The 20,908-nt window shown below is 36.8% G+C and overlaps 1 protein-coding gene across 4 annotated transcripts in view; it reads right to left on the minus strand.

Moving 5' to 3' along the window:
• Positions 1-20,908, minus strand: part of LOC131440256 (proteoglycan Cow) — a 446,450-nt gene that overhangs the window by 126,056 nt on the left and 299,486 nt on the right. The gene's annotated exons all lie outside the window — the stretch shown is intronic.

Raw genomic sequence — 20,908 nt, forward strand, 5'->3', positions numbered from 1 at the left:
TTCAGCATATCGGCGAAAGAGCGTTTAGAATGTTCTTTCAGAGAACGCTTCATTCTGTCACCGCGAAGTCTATACGCGGGACATGCCGAGAGGTCATGCGGACCCTCCTTACAATAGAGGCACTTTTCAGTATCCTTACCGCAAGAGCCATCCGCATGTCCTCCCCCACAGTTGGCGCACCGGGGCTTATTGCAGCAATGAGAAGCTGTATGCCCCAATTGTTTACAGTTGGTACAGTTCATTACTCGCGGTACAAAGAGACGAACGGGCAGACGAACCCGGTCCAAGAGGACGTAGTTGGGTAAAGCCGAGCCAGCAAAGGTAACTCGATAAGAATCTGATTGGGGATAAGATTTTGTTCCATCCCCGGCGATCGATACTGAATGCAAGCGTTTGCAATCCAGTATCTTGACATTCTTAAGTAAGGGGTCTTTAAAACAACCTGCTCCGTACTTAAGAATGTCCTCACAAGTCAGAGTCGAATCGGTTACCACGCCGTCTATTTCGACTTCACGAGCTGGTACGTACACGCGGTAGTCCCGCGTAAAGTGCTCATTTCGAACAATCTCGTTTGCCTGCTGAGAGCTGGTTAGTAAGACCCTGAGCTTGTCTGGTCGTACTTTATCTATTCTTTTTATAGTAGAATATCGCGAGGACAGGTCACGAGATATTTTCAAAGTATTCAATTTTTTGTCGTTTGATTTGGTCCGGAAATATACAGCATAAGGTCCGACCGGGAGTGCAAGCCCATCCGGATAGCTCTTAATGCGAATCTTACTGCTGTCAGCAGAAGTCTCCATCTGATCATCGGGAGGGTGAGGATCAGGTTCAGAGTTGCTCATGTCATCACGGATAGTTGTGAGGATAAAATGATGAGGAACCGATAATAGAAAGGCGGGAGAATAAACAATGAGAAGACAGTACTTATCTTAAAATCCGGCTTATCGTCCACCAAGTTCTCGCTTTTGCAGATCGGTGTATCACCGCAGATGGTGTGTAAAAATCCTCCACGAGGAAAAAAACACAATTGTCTATAATGTTCAACGTATAACGGCACTTTTCACCAGAACACAATATACAGTGATATCACAATAGCACCCGGCACTGGCCAACTGTGCCTATTGATACTAACACTCGCTAGCACACAGAGAGAGCAAAATGACCTTGAGAATGGATTAAAACGCTCGACTGTACAAATGTTAAGAGAAACGTAAATACGCATCCGATCACATCGACTGTTGATTTGGAACTGATCATTTTCGCACTGTTGAATATCGGTTTGGGTTATCTCATTAGAAGAGTCGCCATTGTAATAAAATCGAATACAATGTCTTTGCATCGATTGTAACAACTATGGCGTAGAAAAAATACTTCTAAAATTATGCAATACTGCTGTTATAGTCACTCTAAGCGAATGCATCTAGTTTAACCTTACCCTTAGAATCAATGGAACGAGCAGAGACAGCAGATCTCACTCTAACCTATGGTATGAGTATGTATATGAAATTATCTTGAGATTATCTTGCATAATGATTGCTTTTCACTTGTATTGTCACTGCAGCACTAATCTGTAATTCGCTGGACAGTCCAGCACAGTGAAGATTCCAAGCGACGTCAGTTGAGCTTTCATTTCTTATTCAAGAAAGAGGCTTAATGATGCCAAACTGTTAGGCTCAGATATGTGGAATTCTAACTGTATAATCATGGACGACGAAACCTATGTGGAATTAGATTACAAATCCTTTCCGGGGCCTGAATATTAGGTGCTAGAAGATTAGTATGGAACCAGTCCGAGACATCGATTCAAGTTGAAAAGTTTGATAAGAAAGCTATGATATGGCAAGAAATTCGTGGTTGCGGTAAAGTTGCGCAACTTTGATTTCAATGAAACTTCCGGTTCCGGAATTACAGGGTGAAATGCACAAAAAAATGAAAATAAGTGCACGTACTTTTCTCAGAGGCGGCTGAACCGTCCTATACTAACTTCCTGAATTTTATTTTGATCCGACTTTTGGTTCTGGAGTTACAGGGTGATTAGTGAAAAAATTCCTATTTCAAATTACTTCCTCACTTTTCTAAGAGATTGCGTCACTGATTTCAACAAACTTAGATTCAAATGAAAGGCTTATGGCCTCATACAAAACTTCCAAATTTCATCTGGAAGTTTCGGAATTATAGGGTGAAGTGTGTTAAAAATGGGATACCGTCACTTGAAGCGGCGAAACTAAACACGTAAAAAATTTTCTTATGTAACTTGCTTCGACACGATCGGTAAGCCATTGTCAATAGACAACCAAAGAACCCGATTCCGGTCAAGCTGGTTCTCGTTTTCTGATTCCGAAAGCACCGGATTCGAACATTTTCTACGGATCTATGGATCCGTAGACAAAATCTACGGAAATTGGATTTTTTCGAACGGAAATTTAAACTTATCAACGGAGAACTACGGAAACTAGTTTTGTCTGACGAGCAAAGAAAAGCTTTCCACCGCGAGAGCTTCCGAGAAAAATGTCAATCTACGGAAATGACACTGCTGCTATCTGGCATCGCTGGTACCATGTGATTGTGTTGTCGTTATAGACGTCAGAGTTCTGTCAGTACAGAGCAGTTGCAGTTATTATCACACTTCTGATCCAGCACACTTTCATACTGTGCAGTTCGATTTGGTGTGAACTGTGCAATACTACGATGATGATATCTGATTCCGATGGTATAAATACACATTATCTAGTCACTGTGATTCCAGCAAAGTTAAACATTACTTCACAACGTTTGAATGTAAAGAGCACAATAACTAACACACTAACGTGCAGAATGTAATGAGATTTTGACAACTGACATCTGATCGATATTTCTATTGAACGCTAGAGAGACTTTTCAATTAGTGACGCCATTTGTCTATCTTATTTACCGACGTGTTAAGCTGTTTCAATAATTAATTTGTTCTGTTTCTTGTTGGGTTATCAAAATCGGATTACAGTATCATATTTTCTGTTATAACTAAATCGATGTCGAACTACGTCGCATTATTTTAATCGTATTCTCATTTTATTCGGAAATTCATTAAAGTAATTTCGCTTTGTTCCGTGTCGCATGATAGAAAAGTGCTATGCAATCTATGCACTAACTTTGCCATTACAAACTACCTGTCATGATTTGTTTGCTTTCCAGCTATATCTAAGCAGTGCAATTGCACTAAGTATGAGCTGCACATACAACTGTTCTCTGCAGCAATCGAAGCAGGTTGACGAACCGGTAAGCTTGGATACCTGTTTGCCTGGCAGAGTTTTACTTTAGGAGAGCTTGAGGAGAATTGATCTCATCTTTGGTATACAAATGAAAGGTATTATAATTTCTTACGGAATTCCTGAATTTTATTAGGATCCGATTTCCGTTTAGTGTTAAAAATTTCAATCCGTCGTTTAGAGCGACTTCAGTAAACACATAAAAAATCACAAAAAAACTATATCACAGCTAACTTTTAGCATCGTTTCAATCCAAAATTGTTGAATGATTTTTTTTAATTAAATGAATAATTTATTTAGTGATCTGGTTTCTTCTTTTAGTTCTTTGAAATTCTGATCATTATATTTCGATATGAAACAGCGGAATAACTCATTTTTTCAATTAATGATTTTTTGTTATTATACAGTTTTCATAAGTTTTAACTTTCAACTGTTTTCATTTGTTAAATATCTCAAAATAACACAAATTGTTCTACATATCAACTGTTGATATACTTGTGTTATGATTTTATTATGTGCATCTGATCGGGATGGCTTTCGGTGAAATGGATGCTCGTATGAAAATTATTATAATGATAGATGAGATACATATTATGTAGTTTTGTTGTTGTTGTTTTAATTATAGAGGTTTTAACATTAATGTCATTCGCCTCTTCGGGCCAGAAAAACTTTCTGACCCTATGTGCGGGGTTGGAAATCGAACCCAGGCGGGCGGCGTGAAAGGATATTATATAGTCATAAACATTATAATAGAGCTGTATGTTTCATATTAAACTCCTGAAACTTTTTTTTTCATAATACGTTTATATCTTAAGGCAGTTTAAATAAGCTTTTCTTCGCCGTAGCATCACGACTCTTGAAATTATGTTTTTGATGATTTTTCACGCATCAAAAGGTTTGCTTCATGATTTTCACAACTTATTTTGCCTGGGTGTATTTTTTAAGTTTGCTTCCTCGGATTTTTATCAAATTAATAATATTAATTATAATTAGACCTAGATTTTCGTTTCTATGAATAGCAACTCAAATTGACCCATAGATGCAACTTAGCAGTTCAGTTGAGCTTGAGCTGGAGCTTGAGCTGGAGCTTGAGCGACCACCCCTGGTTGCTACTCCGTAACTGATCGGGATTAGCTGAAATTATTTATTTATTTATTTATTTTTCGTACCAACAAATTACATTTATCCAAATGATACATATTGCACGTTATCGTAAACTAATTTATCATACTATCTTCTGTAAATATCTATAATTTAACCCTCAATTCATAAGGAAAGCTGGCTGGCGAAAAATCTTGAAAATAAGATTTTTACAGTACTGCGGGACAAATGAAAATCGAATACATTTGAACAAACGTTAAATGATCGACACATACTAGCAAATCCATAGTTTGTTCTAGCACGAGGAATTCTGAAGAAAGTGTTTAACCGCAAGTTACGACGATGGATATTGAAGCTTAGCTGAGGAAGAAGAACCACACAATCAATTCGGGATTGGATCAAATCCGCAATAAAAATGGCTTTGGAAGTATCCCGGCGAACTGATAACAAATCAAGGTTGATGAGTCTACAACGATTTTCGTAGCTTGGAAGGTTGGCTGCATCTCTCCATGGCAGACGACGCAAAGCAAAACGGACGAATTTCCGCTGAACAGCTTCTATTCGCAGCTTATCGGTTTGATAATATGGTGCCAAAACAACAACAGCGTACTCAAGGGTAAAGCGGACTAAAGCGCAATAAAGCGATTTCAGGCAATATACGTTGTTGAAGTTTTTTGAAATGCGGAACATAAGTCCTAACATCTTAGAAGCTTTAGATATAGTATACTCAATATCAGGCCCGTGCGCAGGAATCATCCATGGGGGGGGGGTTTCAAGGGGAGAGGGGGGTGTCCAAAAATGTAAAACGAATTCTGATAGGATCGTGCGCGGGGGGGGGGGGGGGGGGTGGGGGGGGGGTTTCAAATTATGTCAGTTTAAAATTGATAAAAAATTTATAAAAAAATATGAATTGTGAAGTTATTTGCACTTTAATATAATAAATACTCCATTGTTCATGAAACTTAATTTTAAAAAATTTTTTCATGGGGGGGGGTTAAAACCCCCAAACCCCCCCCCCCCCCCCCCCTGCGCACGGGCCTGCTCAATATGATCTTTGAAATTGAGCTTAGAATCTAATAACACTCCTAAATCCTTGATTGATGAAACTCGTTCCAAGACCGCTGTCGAAATAGAGTAGTCATACGTGATCGTGTTTCGTTTGCGAGAGAATGAGATGACGGAACATTTTGAGGCGTTTAGTACCATCCTGTTAACATTGCACCAGTTATAGAATACATCCAACTGAGTTTGTAAGAAAGCGGGATCTTCAGAATCCTTGATGAGATGGAACAATTTGAAATCATCGCAAATGATAGCTTCATGCATTCCAGCGAAAAATTCAAGTCGTTGAGGTATAATAAGAATATGAATGGTCCCAGATGGTTTCCTTGTGGAACTCCGGAGCTCGCAATGAATGGTGAAGTGACGTTGTCTTTTATTTTCACAGTCATATTTCGACCTGTCAGATATGATTCAAGCCATTTGAGGAAGCAACCGCTGAACCCAAGCCTTTCGAGTTTGGCAACTGCAATCTGGTGATTAATTTTGTCAAAAGCAGCTTGTTGTTGTTACTAGAGGCCGTATATACTACTGCGCACTCCACAAGTGTTACGGGAGAAGGTTATTTGTTAGTAAAAATTTCAGTATAGGAGTTATTCGCGCGCGACTCAGTATGTTCCGGTTTCAAGATGCTCGGATGCACCACTAAACTCACTGACTTCCCGAGTGAACGTTTCAACAATATCCTATAGTGAAGTCCCGGGAAGTCTTGATTCACAGGTCTTATTCGAGGAAACTAAAGAAAAATTTGCAATACTATCGCGTAACAAATAAAAACTTCCCTATTTTTTTTAAATGAAATTTCGTGATACAAAATAAATGAGTGAATAGGATTTAGACGAAATAGTTGATTCATTGCATTGACATATTCTAAACAGTTGTTATAAAATCATTATAAATCACTAAATAAAGGTCAACGGATTTCACGCGCGTCTTGATTCTTTATTATTTTCGCTTTATTATTTATTAAAATTATTAATTGGTTATATTGGTTGATCTGGGCAGTCGGCTACCGAGAAAAATATTAATTTATTGTTTGAAATATTAACATCAAGTGTTTTTTACTATGCATTCAATATACCGATGCATGTTATCTCTGTTATTAACTTTGTAATATCAACGGATTTGCACAATAGTTGATTTTTATCATTCAATTTATAATCTTGAAAGACAATCAATAACATGGAAGAAGAAAACATTCCAAATAAAACTTCTCTCCGAAGCTAGACGGAAATTGATAGGTTGAATGAAGAGATAATTTAGTAAAATAGAGTAATCAGAAGTGAAACATTGAAAATATCTGATAACTGAAAGGAAAAAGAAACTCCTGCAATTGTCGCCTTTTACGACATGGAAGCAGGAACTCAGTGGATCTATTCTTGGTTCATTTTTTTCCGCCGGATTCCACACGGCATCTAGGCTGGTACTGTCCGGAGAGAGCTAATAGGTACTATCAATCTCCTAGTGGACCCCAGCCCCTTACTGCATGTCTCAATTCAAATGTGTACTTAACAAAATATTACACAAAAATAATATCATTCGACAACTAAAGGGTGATTTTTTTACTGTTATCTTTTTTGCAACACTGTTTTTGACAGATCACGCGTGAATCGTGTCTTGTGTCATTGTCAAACTAGTTCAGTTTGGTCTATAATTTAATCATGAATAGGCGCTGGCAAAGTTGGAGGAAGATCCACTTTTTTAGCGAAAAATTGTGTTTATTTCCTTTTCCTTTTACCTCTTCCACTGAATCGCACCAAAGTGCTAGAGCAGAGCTAAAAAATTCTCAGAGGTGGATGCAGATACTTTCACAGAGTTGTACAAGTCGGTGAGCACTATGGTGTATGGTTTGCGTAGAAGAAGCGTGGACACGCAAAATCAGCAAAATAAAACAAGTTATCGTAAAATTTTCGGTTTTCCTTACAAAATTTTTCAAAGCAAGGCCAGATCTACTCTCTATTAATTGAAGTTCACATAAGTGTTCGCTCACCTTCACGCGCCAGTGGTCTCTTGGGTGTATTTAGACGAGAGCGCGTGAGAGCGATTCATGCGAAGAGAATGTGTTTCACTCGCACCATCTGCTTTAACCACAAGCACACACTCAAATGATGTCTATTCGACACTGAAAAGAAGTGCGCTTTCCTCTTTGTGCGATGCTTCGTTTTTTGCATCCTCGGTGTGGACAAGAATCTGACGCCAGCGTGTATCACTCTGGTCAAATGCCATCTCTGCTGGAGGGAGGATCAACCAGAAACATTGCAAAAGCTACCAATGCATTTAAAAAAAAGTCACTGTCTTCAAACATTAAATTATATTGATCGTTCTATCGATTCCCATGAAGATTTCAGTATTTTTTCAAATTTGTTTGTTTTTTTTTTCGAAAATCAAATATACCTCTTAAAAAATCACCCTTTAAAAACTGTTTCACCATTCAATTTGTCAGTCAAAATTGTTGCCTCGATAACATTTGCCGGTAACTTTTAAACTTAAAACTTTTTGTCTGTACTTGTACTTATTGCTGTACATTATGCACATTGTGTGCTTGTGTCTGAATTTTATGTGGAAGTTCTTGTACTTTCTGTATCTGTTCCAGTATACTTTGTATTTGTTGCTGTATCTTCTGTACTTTTTCCTGTATAATTTACATTTTTGGTAAATGTTCCTGCACACTCTGCACTTGTGCCAGCATTTTCTGTACCTGTTTCTCTCGTTTCTGTACTTGTTATTGTACTTTTTGTACTTGTTCCTGTACTTTATGTATTTTTCCACTTTCATCACCTGTTCCTGTAACTTCTACATTTGTTCCTGTGCATTCTACACTAGTTCCTCCTATTTATGTACCTAAAAAGCATCATTCGAATTGAAATGGAATTGTTCCATAAGGTTGAGATCTAAACATTTTTGGTGTTTGAGGTAAAGCTGAATGAAGTTTCTGCGCAATCTAACAGCAATTATTGCATCCATCGTGAAGATACGCAGAATAAAATTTCTAGAAATTTAAGAAACTCAACCTCCCCACGTTAATCCCCCAACTTAGCAGTTCAGTTCAAGTACAAGAATAAAAAATAGCATCAAGTCACCCCAGTTTCTCCTACGCTTTCTTGTTTGTCTCTGACTCGACTGAGAGTCCTGTTACACGTGTACCTACAATGTTTACTGTTTAACTGGCCCGGTGTGGTCAGTCCAGTGGAAGACTGTAAACAAACACAGAAGTAGGTAGCAACTGTAGGACAACTGTGAAGCAATTCTAACGCAGACAGTTTACAGCATCGTATGTCAAGCGTGGTGCAAGTTATGCGAGGCAACTCGGTGGAAAAATGTGCAATTTACCGTTTGCTTCCTGGCAAGAGCTGTCCATTAGTCCGTTAGGGAGAGAAAAGATGAGGATGAGTATGTTTGTGTTTTATATTTCGTCGCTACTCAAGTGCACTTTTGGGTATAATTTACATTACATTATCGCTCAGATTGCCCGCTGAATCCCTTCGCCAGCGAGATGACAGTTTCCGGAGCAAGGGGTTGATTCACATTTAATTTAATGGGATTTCAGATAAGCTTAATTATGGGTCAGTATATTGTAGAAATTGTACAATGGCAATGTAGAAATTGTACAATGGCAATGGTGAGAAAATCATTGCAGTATGAAATAGTTATTAATTAAGCAAAGATAAATAAAAAATATTACAATGTTCACAACATGACAATAAAATTGGAAAAAGTCTACATTATTGGTTCCAGATTCAGCTAAATGTAACAGAACTTATATCTCCATTACACAGCAATTGTTACTCTTTTGGCAGCAGCCGTATTTGATAAAGCCCACAATCACTCTGTGGTAGTACATCATGAGTTAAACTTTTCACTGAACGTAGAACTTCCTTGGTCCTCGGCCAGCACCTTGATTGCCGTCAAGATCAAAGTGGTGTGGCGAAGTTACATATGTTTTTTTTAGAGAAAACATCATTCTATACCCCCTAGAAACGGATCCTTCGGTCAAGCAAAACTTTATCTACTTGTGCGAAAATTGATGTAAAAGTAACTGCCTCTGCGGGAGTCCGAAGCGGAACCGAAAAGGGACAACCAATGCCTTACCGCACTCTGGCTACGGGTTGGAATTGGTTATAGTTCAGTCGAAATAAGCCCTTCGGTACTATAAACCAACTGTATAACCAGCTTTATAACGATGGAACGACATAACTGGGATCGTAAAACTTTGCGCTGCATCTTGGTTGAACTTTCCCGGCGGACATAACCTCTCATACGTACTGCCAGCTAATACTGACAGTAGCATAACTGCAGCAGCCCACAGAAAGTGCTGAACAATGAGATACAAGTTAACCTACTTCCAATGTTCCAAGCAGCCCGTTTTGTCTTCCTCTCTCTCTGTCTCTCTCTCCCACACGGCCAGTTGCTTTCCGTTTTTTGACTCTAACGCAGCCAACGTTGAGGCAAACATTACATATATCGGTTCCCGAATGTCACTGCATCGCCCGGGTCGGAAACAGATAGGACTAGCTACGTGCCGATCAAACCGTTCGGCCCGCCAGAGGAACGCGGGAGCCGGAACACAATCATGTCTATTATGGCAGTAATATTATGTAGTAAGTAGTTATGTTCATAACGTAATTTATTACATTCGGGAGACGCCAGTACTTCCGATCCGTTCCGGTACGAGTTTGACATGCATACTATAATGCTACAATCACCAGTGCAACGGAAGTAACCGACTTTCAGCGCAGGATGGTGCAGCCCATGATAGCAGGTTTGGTAAGATTGAACAAATTCGAGGCGAAGAAAAGTGGCACAGAAGACATATTCGTGCTATCCGCAAAATCTCTAGGTCTCGTAAATTTCTTGATGTCGTTTGCGATCTTCTCATCCCATATAGTAAATTGAGCAAAAATGGGATTCTCCTTAAAATCTACCGGAATTCCCACACGGAAGAAACCTGTTTGGAAACCACCTAGTGGTGACTTGCTCATATTACTTATATTTTCCTAAATATTACTAATCTAATACTAATATTTCATTTAATCTTGAATGAAAATAAGATTGAAGTAAGATTAATTTTTGGAGATTTTACCACTTTTCCGGTACTTCCGGAACCGGAAATAAGGAATTGATATACCCGAAATCGGTTAGTTCGGTTAGCAATCAACATGAGGCTAAATTTAGAAAATCCAACACGAAATTCTCATTGGCAACTAATAGGTTCACTATCTATCTGTCATCATCACAGCTGAAAGACAACACAAAGAAAACAGAAATTAATTTGGTACCAAGTTTATTAACCAAACACTCATGAGAAGTGTCAAAGCAGAACAATCCATTGAAAAGCTAGAGAGGATAGTCTTGTCAAACGAAGTTCGTTGTATAGTTTTTTTCAGCTGATGGCTATGTCGAAACAAAAAGCAAGGTAGGTTTATATTTGTTCAAAACATAGTTTTGGATGAAAAAATAAGATCCATGATAAGTTTCGCTCGGACTACGCCGTCTGGAATACTAATTGTATTCGGTTTTCGCTTTCCGAGTGCTCAAAGTTTGCAGTGAGAGAGTCGATTTCGAGATGTTTATGTTTCGTTTATGTCTTTTTCTCCAATACCGTATTTATACCTCCCAATATAGAAAAGACAACCGCGACTCCAAAATTCTTTTAGGTGATAGTGCGCCATATAGTCAGATTGCAGAAGTCAATTCAAAGATTTATGTTGGTTGGAAACAACTTTTTATTTTTCTAATTTAACTAAAGATTCAGATTAATGGAAATGGAGTATTTCTTAGCTATGAAATGACAGCACGTTTAATTGGTGAATTCAACTTAAAAAATAGCCATTCCAACTAATATTTTGTCATTATAAAGGGAATAAGAATTAAAAAGTTCTAAATTAGCAAAATTAAAATTTTTTTAGTTGTCTCAAAAAATAACTAACTAAAATCAGTAAAGCAAATAATTCTTTCGACAAAATGATGATTTCGTTCTTTCCGTGTGGCTAGTTCAAAGGACTATACTCGTTTTTACGTCACCATGTTTACAAAAATACTCGTGGAATTGATTTTTTATCTATCAGTCTGTAATTCCGGAACCGGAAGTTGTATCAAGATAAAACTCAATAGCATTTTACGGGATTATGAGACCTTGTATTTGAGTCTAAGTTTGTTAATATCGGTTCAGCTATGAGTCAGAGTGACGACATCTCAACCGCAATGTTGGCAAAAACTCAATACATTTAAGGTGACCGTGGATAGAAGTCTGGAAAAATAAATGTAACAGTATTGGTGAGACAATACTTTTTCATATCGTGATAATATTTGTGACTAGAGAGGGATGAAGTAATATTATTTGTGTGTTGAAAGGAATACAGTTCGACCGTCCCACGACAAAAAGGCCTAGCTGCAAATGGCACTTTCTCTTTGTTTACTTTTTCTATCACGATTTACCGAACTGATTTTATATTTGACGCTTTACTCTTCGCAAAACTTTCAAGGTAAAACTGCAAGCTTTCGATTTATATTGGAAACTTTAGAGAATTTGCAATAATGGCTCCGTAATAATCAAAAGAGAAAGTAAACAAAGAGAGGCTCTGATTTGTGGTTAGGTCCTTTTGTCGTGGGACTATCGAGTTGCAAGAACATAATGTAAACATTGAAACTATTCAAATCACATATCAGAACACAGTGGACTTATCTCATCTTCATATTCATTCTGAAGTTAACAAATTGCAATCATGCGACCAAAAGGATATAATGATTGTGCTAAAGAAGATAGTTTACTCTTTGCCTTCTATCGACAAACTCATCGTGTTCGGGTAGGAAGGTAACCTCACCCAGAGAAAAGTCAAATGGCTCTTCACGGGAGGGCTTGATGACAAATCGGCTATTTGCTCTGAACAGATTTATCAGACAATATTGAAGCTAGAAATTCATATATTGGGAAGAACATTTTAGAACTTTACCTATTGATATCAAATTATTCTTATTGTTTTGTTTTGTGCCCGCGCTTCTGGCCAGAGTTGCAAATTGTCGCGAATGAGCGCTGCTTTCCTTGAACTGTTTGTTGGAAATAAGGGAAATGTTATCGTTACTTAAAGAATATTGAAGTTTTAGATGGTGATGTACGAAAGTAGTTTTGATCCGTAATTTCAACTATATCATTGTGCGACTAATAGAAAATCAAACAATTTTTAGTGCATTGCAAGTCTCTAGAACTATAAGTTATTCAAAATCGTTATAATAAAATGTTTAGATCAAAGGATAAGTTTGCCAGTGAAAAACAACTCAAAAGTGTTTGATATGGTTACTTATGCCACAGAGCCAGTGTTGGTGATTGCCGAAAATTTGAAAGAAGCTTCTATATTGCTATCTATATTGTATACAACATTTTCAATCCGGTAGAAGATGCTACAAGATCTCCAGTTTCTCAATGCATGAACCGTTAGAGAATTTTGCTACATTTCTTCGCTCCACTTCATACTCTGAGTATTTTACGCCCTTAAAAAAATTACAGTCTGATAATGATCGTTGCTGTTTGGAATTTCCCAAGAGAGAATCGCAAGTTGACAATTATCGCAGAAAATCGAATCGATGATTCAACTTGATGATTCTCATACTAGGTTGCAATATTTCAAAACCCTTGTGTGGAGCATTCACATACATTTTCATAGACACAACAAATACAAAGATTATATGCACATAGTTAGAATAAGCGGCAATAGTAAAATGATTCTATCGCAATTATCAGCTGCCTCTATAGAATCGGATCGCGAAACGAGAATAAGCGACTGTTTGTTGCTTCAGAGAGGTTCCCCACAGCAGCGTGCTAACCTTTGATTCTCAGAAATGTCATCGAGAGAAATTCGCTCTCGCACTGGTGTCGATTCTATGTTAAATGAGCCATGTCGGGTTTTTGTTGTTGCGATGATATCCGTCTCTCTTTGATGGCACTGATTCAATCGTGTGAAGAGTTTCCAGTGACCGTTCTTTGATACGATAAAAGCCATCCTTGCACAGAGCTATAAAAAGCAGTAGAACTCTTGAGGTGAGTGAAAACTAATAACATTCTAAGAAGAAACTTCCAATGAAGGTCCAATAAATTTTTTGCTCAAATCATTCTGCAGAGTTGATAATTTATCGTAAACATATATCAACACAACGAATGACTATGTCACCAAATTGCAGTAGCAATTTAAAGCAACATATTTACTCCTACGCGTAGAAAAATATGTTTAATGGTTTGTTTACATCAAGAGCAGGGCAATATAACGGAAGAGAAAATGAGAGGGTAGGCGGTTTCTTGGTTGCCATTTGTAGCCCGCTTCCAAGGTCACCTTAATCCGAAACGTTGGCAGCTTCGTAAACATAGTTTTGACAGGTCGCTTGCTCGTTGTGAACAAAACCGTCATTTCAAACGAACAGCTGTCGTCACTCTGATATTACAGGCATTCTATATTCAGCCATTTCTGAAAGAATAGAATGAATATTTTTTACAATTTATTGCGCAATAAATATAATATAAAAATATTTCAATATTTCAACATTCATCACCCTGTATCAAAGGAAACAGAATACAAATTCGGATGCAACAAGAATATAAGAAACTATGACCATTAATTCGAAACTAAGTTAAGGGGGCTCGTACCTTGTGTGGTCAAAATGATGCCATTTCTAGTAGATTTTGTTTTAAAGACATTTTTAGTAGATTTTTTAGCGAACCGCTGAAATTTTACCCAATCAGACAAGGTGCGTATGGCATTTGGGAACATTCATAGATGTGCTGTAATTTATAGAGAACAATTCTTTTGTTCTACTTTCTTAGATCATCAATGAGGACTACAACGTTCGGACACTACTAGAAATACACAGTTTGTCTAATAAGTTCAAGAGATACTTTACGAAAGTTGTTCACTAGGAGTTCCGCTATAAGTCCTACGTTATGCGCAGAGGACAATTTAGGTCGGCACTAACTCGGAATCAGAGACTCATTTGAGGAAAACGTATCTAGAACAAGCTTAAACATTCTGTAATTCCGAATATGTAGTTTCTTACTTCTTTCAACAAAGGGCTTCGAGCGAATGCTGTCGCTTGCATCGATTTTTTAGGAACAATTTTGTGTCGAGTACAAAAAATAGGAAAGAGGAAGAATCTACAAATGGTAGCCCATCAGTGGTAGCTGGTCTTGGCGATGAAAGTTCTACAAAGTGCAAAAATTAAGCTATCGCTATGAAATTTTGATTTTATTGTCTTACAGTTTCCCATAAAACTGTCTGATAAATTCTTCTAGTTTGCAGAATTTGTTAATTTGTGGGTATATAAACTTAATTCGGCACTACTGGTTCCCCCTTTTCCTGTTTCGAAAGCACCGAAAGTAGTGAAGCCAATCTATAAAAATAGAACTCACTTCGATTTTTCAGCGATGATTTCCACAAATCTTGGCTTAAATCAAATCTCATATTGTCTCAAAAGCTACTGTAAAATTTCATCCGGATCCCACCTCCACACCCGCAGTTACAGGGCGATGAGTATCAAAGCTTTAAAACCGCTATATAGAATGACAATACTTTCAACACCGGTACGTGCAACGTGCGTGCTTTGTTCTATTTCGTACACGCTAGAAAGAAAACGAAACGGTTACGGATGTCTGATACTGGTGTGTGTTTTTGTAAAAGAGGGTGGTGCGGTTGATAAATTTTTTATCTATTTGATGATAAGTGCAACCGAAAGAATGAAAGAATGTCAATGAATTGAAATTTATTTGACAAAAAAAAATTAGAGGGTTGTATTCAAGACACGACCGAGCACAATAACATTAAAAATGAAATGTTTCTAGGGTTCCCATAATAAATACGAAAATAAAGATGATAATGATGATGATACACTAAACTAAAAACAATCAATTGACTAGTTACAAACTTGCTCTAGTTTAAGCGCTTAGATTGTTAGTGAATGATAAAATTGACAATTAGATTCTTTCTTTATAATTGATTCTATTCAATTTAGATCCCTTTCCACAAATTTTTAGATTGTTAAGTTTTGAATAACGTCCTTTAACTGGAAGTGAATTATGATGAATTCAAAGTTACTCGAAATCTCAATTTTAGGTACAAACAACCTAAAGAGTTGAACCTGAGCAAATAAAACTATAATAATTTTCGAGAAATGTACAAACTTATTAATTTTATAAACAGTTAATCGATACAAGAGAAGATTTTATACATTTTAACGAAAAATGTTGTGTTGGAGTTTACACTCAGTAATAGTGTAATTTTATTAATCCTTCTTCAAAATCGTCGATAATCTTCGGAAAGTGTCGGTAAATAATATGGCAATAATACTAGGAAAAACCTGTTTTAATCCACCTAGTGGTGTAATGATGCCTTTCTCATATAAATCATACCATCATATATAATACTGTTATAATCTTCAAAATAATTTTCTTCGATTCCTAAAAACAATAACCGAAATCGGTTTGTTTGACCGTCTGCTGATAAAATACTATTAATTGGAGAAGATTTGAGGTCGATTTAGAAAACTTTTTACGGTTTTTCGTCCTTTTCAGTGATGGTATACAATTTTTAACACACTTTACCCTATATTTCCGGATCCGGAAGTCGGATCCGCATGAAATTCAGGAATTACGTATGGGACCACAGGACCTTTCATTTGAACCTAAGTTTATGAAAATCGGTCGCGCCATCTATGAGAAAAGCTAGAAAACATATTTTCATTTTTTTGCACATTTTACCCCATAACTCCGGAACCGGAAGTCGGATCCAAATAATATTCAGGAATTTTGTATGGGACTACAAGACCTTTCATTTGATTCATCCATCTCTGAGAAAAGTTAGTGCACTTATTTTCACAATTTTTGCACATTTTACCCCATAATTCCCGAACCGGAAATCGGATTCAAATAATATTCAGGAATTTTGTATGGAACCACAAGACCTTTCATTTGAATCTAAGTTTGTGAAAATCGGTTCAGCCATCTCCGAGGAAAGTTAGTGCAAAAAAACGTTACATACACACATACGCACATACACACACACATACACACACACAGACATTTTGCGTACTCGACGAACTGAGTCGAATGGTATATGACACTCGGCCCTCCGAGCCTCGGTTCAAAAGTCGGTTTTCACAGTGATTGCATAACCTTTCTATATGAGAAAGGCAAAAAACATGTGAAACAATCCGCATAAAATATTTTAGTTACTTACTTTTCGCTTTGACATATTAGGAATATACGGAATGGATACGCAACAAAATTCCGAAATTTTGTTCATATTGTAACTTGATGTTATTAACACATGAATGAACATTATTATAGTTACAACGCGTGTAGTCATCAGACGCTTATTATTTTGAAGAAAATAATAATTAAACTGAAACTGGCGGTTAACCAAATTCTACGAGGGTTCCTATTCAAACGATACATGTAAAATCGCAGGTTAGCTTACCTTGAGTTTATCTTTGATACTATATGAAATTGCATCTAATTGTACTGTATATGTGAGCCTGTGGAACTCATTTATACTACTAAACCGAGGAGGCCGCTTTTAGATAAGTTTCAGAATTTAATTTTGAATCATTCAAAGCGTTTAATTCCTGGTGGGACAACAACTTTTTCAGTCATATTGTCACGTTTTGTTCGTATGGGAATTGAGATTTAAGTATGCAAACCGATCCGTTGGCAAATTAAAACATTTTTAAGTTTACAATATTTAAGCTTTGGAATCTTTTAAATTAGGAAAATCCATTAACAAATCATCGAGGAACAAGCGCTGCAAATTAGATAAGAAAAATCTATCGCCGATAATTCTAAATTGGCCTGCTAGTTACCAGAGAACCAAAATAAAATACTCAATTCAAACCAATTTTTCAATGGGATGCAATTGAAATATTCAAATGTCGTTATCTCATAATAGGCATTTTTAATGGTAAAATCGACCAAAAATTTGCTAAATACATGGGACATTTCGAACGAATCGGTTAACACGCTGATTCGGTTCTTCAATAGCTAGATGATATATAAGTTACTCAACCGAACACGGTGTTGCGCAGACAACAGGAAATTTCACCAACGCATAATGCAAAAGCCAACGCATATACAATTCAGTCATCAGTTCACTGGACGAGCTACTTGTTTCATTCATAGTCAAACATCAACTAAGGAAAGAAATATTGTGCAGCCTATATTTATAGATTTCTCTTCATACTACGCAGAACGATGCGGTGTTTTTTATGCATGACGCAAAGCCTCCTATGCCGAAAAAGAAGTTGACGTCATTTTGTACAACAGGGATTGGTGGATGAAAACATAGGTCGATTACAACCATTTTTTCAATAGTATGCTATTGAAATATTGAAGCGACGTCGTCATACATGTTTAAGTTAAAAGTTTCCGAATCGATTGATTGTTAAATTATAACAATCCATCAACAAATGACCGAGTTATTAACGTTCAAAATTATGACACAAAAAGGTTACGCGACTATTTTTGAAACTTTTAATTGACACCCGGCCCCATATAGTGAAGAGTAAGGCATTTTTAATGCCAAAAACATCGGAATTTCTTCGATGTAAATAAATTTTCGCAGCCGGTAGTACAGTAATACCGTGCTGGTGGTGTAGTGATGTCAATAATAATAATAATAATAATAATAATAATAATAATAATAATAATAATAATAATAATAATAATAATAATAATAATAATAATAATAATAATAATAATAATAATAATAATAATAATAATAATAATAATAATAATAATAATAATAATAATAATAATAATAATAATAATAATAATAATAATAATACTACAACATGTTTTATGCTGCTGATTCATGCTGTTTAGCTTGACTTACATATGCAGAAGTAACAGAAACGCAGGCTCGTAAGTATAGGTTTAACTAGGTTCAAAACTGTTGCAATTTGTAGGTCATATTTGTTGTTGGCAAACAAACCAACTCCAGCTATTCCGGTCATCTGAATCTGGTTTCGGAAGAATTGGGAATAGTGATCAAAAATTGCAAAAAAGATCTCACTCATTTTTCTTCAAGATGGCCAAATCGAGTTTCACAAACTTATAGGTTCAAAGGAAAAGTCTTACAGTTACATACGAAATTCCTAAATTTGTTATGAATACTACTTCCGGTTCCGGTGTTTTTGCGAATTCCACAGTAATATTTATAATGTTATGAGTAATATGAGAAAGGCATCATTACACCACTAGGTGGATTAAAACAGTTTGTCCCTACTTTCAGCTACCAGATTCATTCAGGGTTTTCCACCTGGCTACTCTATTTCACTTAAATATCTCTTTGTTCAACAAACTGTTTTTTTTTTCTCAAATAGGTTTATTCGTAATTCTCCGTCACAGTAATATATGTTGTTTTGGAGATTTTAGGCCCTTTTCACATTTACTTATATTATTAATAATTTTGATTCAAGCGTAATGGTAGATATTACCATAAGACACGACCTGTAAGTCGGCCGTTTCACCTTTAAACTGAAAGTCGTGAAATTAGATAAACAAAATAAAATCAAATTGTACTTCGGGGACGGACATTCCGTAACAGCTAAGAGAGGATTGTCGTTGTCTTTTGTCCATTAATTGCTGTTTTCGTTAGTCTTTTCGCAAAAAACAAAACACTGTTCTGTGAATATACAAGCACTTTTCAGCACCTGTGGTGTGTTTTCGATAGTAATATTATCGACACTAAGCAAACAATGCCTCCGTTAAAAAAAAAACAACGTAGGAAATGGCCACGTTCTACTTTTGTAAATGCAAAGTACGTTACCATTTTCCAACTTTGGCAGAAATCTTTGCACTCTTGCAACACAGAATTTGAGGGTATGTAATGCTCAGATAGGTGCAGAAAAGAAAAGCGTAAGCGTGTTAAGAATTCGGTAGGATAATGGCATATATCCAGCTCCGTTTTTGCAGCAACAAAATGAGTGTTCATAGAATATGTAAGGCAGGAAAGGCACATTGGGATATGATGTTAGTTTTATGATGGAAATCTTAAGGTAGTTTAAGTTTATTTGTTTTAAGTTATCGTGTGTTAGGTGCTTTTTTTAATAGCTGACGATTGCAATTAAAAATCTGTAGAATTTATTTTGGAAAATGTGTCCACTAGAAATACCCACCTATCCCCATAATCCATAGCTTCCTTGACGTGTCAAGGAAAAAAAATGATGATATTCCATAACGGGACAGGGCAAGAAAAAAAGTTTTGCGTTTATAGCAACCGATAGCCGGCGTTTCAGTAGTAGGTGACGGGCCGGGTTATTTTATGCATATCAAAGCGCCCTTTGGCACACAGCATACATGCTCGTTACATCGCACATACGTCAACGCACGCTCGAATGAAGCGCACACATACAGAGCAGTACCAGCGAACGGGGTTGCATTGGCGGTGTGAATCTTAACGAGAAAAAGTGATTCGAGCGCCATTTTTACCGTTCGGTACATGACGAAAATGGTGATTCGAATGTCGTATAACGAGCTTAAATGTACGAGTAAAGTTTTGGGTCGGTTCATATGAAATCATATTCTCTGGCTTTCGCCGGTAGTTCAATCTGGTTCTATTCGAATTTTATCTCTTTGCGTAAAATCATTTGTGACTGATGAGCATGCCATGCTATTTTGGATGGTGTGAATTTTGCTTTCTCGTTTAGCAAACACAGTATCGTAAGGACATGTTCAGGAGTGTTCTAGTTCTAGATGCATAATTTATGACAGTTTTAAAATTTTCATCTAGAATTTATAACAAAATAAACTGGCAGCCCCAGCAGCGTTTTATCTGTGTTTCAAATATAGAAAAAATATAACGGCAGCGTATACCAGTTTTAAATTTGACAGTAGAACTGTTCGAATAAATAAAACTAAAACGGCTTGCTGGGGATACGTTTGTTTCAGTTTCAGTTATATTATAGACCACCCATATGAATCTTACAGCAGCTGAATTTGCTCTAAGGGGCCGTTCATGAAAGTGTTAAACTAAGCTCTGCCGACAACGCAATGGTCGGCTAATTTTGTACATGACAGTTGTGGACAGAATTGAGAGAGTTCCATATTGTTTCACGATAAAAATATTCGATCCATATTCTATATTCAATATTTGTTACTAGAAATAGACAATTTGCCTCGTTACCAATTCAAAGTTTGATGTTCCGAAGGATGTTCGAGGATATTTTCTAATTTGTAACGAAAGTTTCTGATCTGGCAGGCGATTTGAGAATGTGATGAAATGAGTACACTCTTCATCAATTCCGCAACAATTCATATGGATGAGTGCCTGATGAAGCGCTTCTTGCTCTAAGGGGCCGTTCATGAAAGTGTTAAACTAAGGTCTGCCGACAACGCAATGGTCGGATAATTTTGTACATGACAGTCGTGGACAGAATTGAGAGAGTTACATATTGTTTCACGATAAAAATATTCGATATTTGTTACTAGAAATAGACAATTTGCCTCGTTACCAATTCAAAGTTTGATGTTC

This window comes from Malaya genurostris, chromosome 1, assembly GCF_030247185.1.
Source record: "Malaya genurostris strain Urasoe2022 chromosome 1, Malgen_1.1, whole genome shotgun sequence".
NCBI lineage: Eukaryota > Metazoa > Arthropoda > Insecta > Diptera > Culicidae > Malaya > Malaya genurostris.